Source organism: Sorex araneus, chromosome X (genome assembly GCF_027595985.1).
Source record: "Sorex araneus isolate mSorAra2 chromosome X, mSorAra2.pri, whole genome shotgun sequence".
NCBI lineage: Eukaryota > Metazoa > Chordata > Mammalia > Eulipotyphla > Soricidae > Sorex > Sorex araneus.
The window spans coordinates 58257103-58261959 of NC_073313.1; the positions used below are offsets into that span (position 1 = coordinate 58257103).

Genomic DNA, 4857 nt, shown 5'->3' on the forward strand with positions numbered 1-4857 from the left:
GCATGTCTGAAACACATAGAACTGTTTCTGAGCTGACGTTCAGGGGGATCGCCACTCAAAGACCAGTTACAAAGAGACAAGAGTTGATGTGGAGGAAAAAAGGATACTAGGTGTATTCAGGGGCTGGATACCTGTGAAGATGGTGGACTCAAACATCACACTGGCAACTTGAGGTGAAGGGGTTAGGTAGGACTGACTGCAAAAAGAATGTAAAACTTTAGGTCATGCACAGAGCGGGGAGTTGCGTCTAAAGCCATCTGGGCTGGCATCATTGGCTGATGGATCCCTGGAGGATGGCAGTCCGTTCCTTGTGACATGCTCATGCAACCAGCCTTCTCCAGAGTCTGCATGGAAACCCTAAAGAGCCCTTCCAGGGTGGATTTTGTTTATTCTTCCTCAAAGGAGGGGTCCTTGGACGTGAGAAGCCCCAGGGTTGTCCTCAGAGGGTCTCTCATTTCTCCTCTCTCCCCATTTGTAACTTGACTTGGTTCAATATCAAACATACAAAGCATGAAAACACTTTCTTAAGATTGAGGGACAGATCATGGACCCAAAGTGGAAAGATGTTACGAGAAGAAAGCAAGAGGGAGACTCTTATGTACTGGTGTTTATGTACTTGCAATTTCCCTTCGCCAATACCTTTATACATTTCTATAGAAGTCAGGGTAACAAATTCAGTCTTACTGCTTCCTGCTGGGTGCAGATGCCATGGGAATTTGGAATGGGAGAGGTGACAAGTTCAGAGGAATACCCCTCCCACTGACCTTGTCCCGGCATGAGACTCATGCTGTTTCCTCCTTCATCCAGTTTCTGATCCAATTCACACTCTTGCAGATGTAATACACAAATGAGCAGAGCCATAGTGAGAGCGGGCACAGCACAGTGAGCTGCTACACTGAGCTGCTACGCAATGTCGTGTGGATGCTACACTAGTTGCATCTGACAGAAGCTTGTGTTGTGCCACAGCATCCCTTGGAAAGACTTTAGTTATGGAAAGGTCATTTCTTCTTTTTCTTTTTTTAATCTATTGGCAATTTGCTCTGGTAACACAAAGTAACTGAGAAAGCAGTTGCTTCCTACCCCAGCTATTGATTTCTTCAGATGCTTCAATGCCTCGTGATACAATACAACACAGAAATATTTGCTTTGCTTTGGGACCACACCTGACAGTACTCAGGAATCTGGATCTGCACTCAGGGATCACTCCTGCTGGTCTCCAGGGACTATATATATATATATGGGAAGCTGAGGATTGAACCCGGGTCGAACACATGTAAGGCAAATATCTACCCGCTGTACTGTCTCTCTGACCCAGACTTATTAAGAGTTTAAAAACTACAACACAAGGGCTTGAGGAGATGTTACATTCAGGAGGATGCTTTATTTGCACACCATCAACCCAAGTTCGATCCCCAGCATCCCATGTGGTTCCCTAAGCCCACCAGGAACAACACTGCTGGATGTGGCCTCAAAAGCAAAACAATAATAATTGTTAATTACACATACACCACATGTACACAGCCTAGAGAAAGAGCGTGCCATGTTGCGGATTGAGCGGGGCAAGTTCAGCTTCTACTCTGTTGTGCTAGGAAAGAATTTAACCTTCATGGAGCCCAGCGCCAGCTTTGAAAGAAGCAACACTCTAAGGACGCAGCTCTGACTACTGTGTTTGGTGACCAAAAAAAAAAGCTTAGAGGGAGATTTGGAGGATCTGAAGAATCAGATGGCACAGTTGGAAGCCTCCTGAGCTGCTGCCAAAAAGCTAGTTAGCAGATGAAACGACTTAAAGTGGGTTTGCAGAGTCACTGGCAGAGCCTTACTGAGAACCTGGAGTTCTATAAAAGCATTTATGAGGAGGAGATCAATCAAACCAGAAGGAAGCATGAAACTCACCTGGTCGAAGTTGATTCTGTGTGTCAGCTTGAGTATGAGCACAAGCTGACTCAGGTCCTTCTGGGGATGAGGGAGAAGCATGATGCTCAAGTGAAACCATAGAAGGAGGATCTGGAACAGACATTCCACGCCAAACTCGAGAATGCCAGACTGTCTGCAGAGATGGACACTTTGGTCAACATTGCCCACGGAGAACTGATGGAAAGCCGAATGAGAACGGAGAGCCTTTCCCCTCAGCTCTCTAAGCTACAGAAAGCATCTAGAGCATGTTTGGTGCGGATTCAGGAGCTGGAAGTCATGCTTGCTAGAGGACAACTCTTGGCGCACATTGACTGACAAGGAGAGAGAAATGGCAGAAATCCGGGATCAGATGCAGCAGCAGCTTCTTGATGTGAAGTTAGCCCTGGACATGGAGGTCAGTGCCGACAGGAAACTCTTGGAAGTCGAGGAAGAGAGGTTGCAGCTCTCTCTGCGCCCGTACTTCTGGGTGACCGTGTCCTGAGCATCCTCCAGCTGCAGTGTGCAGACCACGAAGGAAGCAGAAGAGAGTCTATGTGGAGGACTCAGAGGCCAGCAGCATCCCATCCCATTCTGCATCTGCCACCAGAAACGCGGATGGCAAGCTCATCATCGCCTGAAGAACACTTTCAAGCAGGATCAACCAATGGGAGTTTGGAAAGTGTTCCGAAAAACTGGAGACGCTTCAGTCAGCTATAAATATACCTCAACATACACGCTGAAAGCAGGCCAGACTGTTACAATCTGCACCACAAATGCTGGGGTCACAGCCAGCCCTCCCATAGACCTCATCTGGAAGAACCAGAACCCTAGGGGCACTGGTGAAAACGTTAAGGTTATACTGAGAAGTTCTCAGGGAGAATAGGTTGTGCAAAATACAGTCTTTAAAAAAATATCTGAAGAGGAGGAGGAAAAGGCAGCTGAAGTGTTTGTTGAGGACGAATTTCTCCACCAGCTGGGAACCTCAAGAGCATCTAATAAAAGCTGTGCAATTATAAAAACTTCTCAAGTCCATTGTCGTCCTGGGCATAAAAGAAGTATGGTCATCCAGAATCCATTCTCGCAGCAAGAGGGAATAGTGATAGAGAACTGGAAGGTTCCACCTCCATAATTCCAGAACAATATGAAGAAACAGCAAAAATCCCCACCATAAGGAAAGGATAAAGAAAAGATTCCAGAAGCCCCAACAGGTGTTAACCACAAATATAATCTCTCTGATAAAGAATTCAGAGATGAAATGTTGAAGATATTCAATAAACTCAAAGTAATGATGGAACAGACATTCAGTAAATTAATGGAGGACATGAAAGAAACAGTGGAACGAACTGCCAAGAAAATACTGGGAGAAATGAGAGCAGAAATTTCAAAGCTACAAACAGAAGTGTCACAAATAAAGGAATCGGTAGATGAAATAAAAAAAAAAAACAACTGAGTGGTTGCCCTCAACAGTAGAATGGCTACAGCCGAAAACAGAATCAGTGAACTTGAAGATGAGCTGCAGAAAGCTTACAGGCAACAACAAAAATGGGGAAAGACCTCAAAATAGCTCTAGGGTGAATCAGAGTTCAAGGGGATAATCTCAAGAGGAACACCATAAAAATCATCGGAGTACAAGAAGGACAGGGAGGCAACCCCAATGAAAAAGCCACAGTTAAAGATATAATTGCTGGGGGCTGGAGTGATAGCACAGTGGGTAGGGCGCTTGCCTTGCACGCGGCCGACCCGGGTTCGATTCCCAGCATCCCATATATATGGTCCCCTGAGTACCGCCAGGGGTAATTCCTGAGTGCAGAGCCAGGAGTGACCCCTGTGCATCACCGGGTGGGACCCAAAAAGCAAAAAAAAAAAAAAAAGATATAATTGCTGAGAAGTTCCCAGAGCTGGAGAATGTGGGCATTCAGATCCAAGGAGCCCGAAGGGTGCCAGCTAAAAAAGACCCTAATAAAAAGACTCCAAGACATATCATAGTTGAATGATGGATGCCACGGATAGAGACACAATACTGGAAGCAGCAAGGTCAAAGAAGAAAATCACATACAAAGGAGCACCCCTTAGATTTACAGAATACCTATCAGGGGAAACCCTCCAAGTCCGAAGACAATGGTGGGATATAGTGAAAAAAATCAATGAAATGAACACCTCACCAAGAATACTTTATCCAGCTAAGTTTTCACGCAAATTGAAAGGAACGATACACTATTTCATGGATAAACAACAGCTTAGGAACTTCATAGACTCAAAAACCAAGCTTAAAAGAAGGACTAAAGGAGCTTCTGTAAGACGAGAAAAAACCCTACACGCGCAATAAACCCCTACAGAAAGATGGCACAAAACCTCATGACAATAATCTCTCTCAATGTCAATGGTCTAAAGGCACCAATTAAGAGACAAAGAGTTACAAAATGGATTCAGAAACTGAACCCAACATTCTGCTGCCTACAAGTAACACATCTGAACAGTCAGAGCAAACACAGACTCCAAGACAAAGGGTGGAAAACAAACTTTCAAGCAAACAACTGCCCCCAAAAAGCCGGAGTGGTCATACTAGTATCCGACAACATAGATATCCAGTTGAAAAAGATTAGGAGGGACAGCGAAGGCCATTTTTTATTAATCAAGGGATATGTACATCAAGAAGAAATCATACTCCTAACTGTATACACACCTAATGAGAGACCAGCTAAATACTTAAGATAACTGCTAACAGATTTTAAGGAGGACATTGTGAGCAACACAATAATAGTTGGAGACTTCAACACCACCTTATCACCTCTACATAGATCAACAAGAATAAAACTCAACAAGGAAACACTGGCTTTGAAGGAATAGTAGAAAGAGGGCTAATAGATCTATACAGGGCTTTTCATCCCAAAAAGAAATAACACACATTTTTTTTCAGTGCACACGGAACATTTTCCAAAATAGACCACGTGCTGGGTCACAAAA

General features: G+C 44.4%; 1 pseudogene; it reads left to right on the forward strand.

The window, feature by feature from the left end:
- The first annotated feature begins 910 nt into the window (after positions 1 to 910).
- Positions 911 to 3022, forward strand: LOC101544945 (lamin-B1-like; annotated as a pseudogene).
- Positions 3023 to 4857: the final 1835 nt, after the last annotated feature.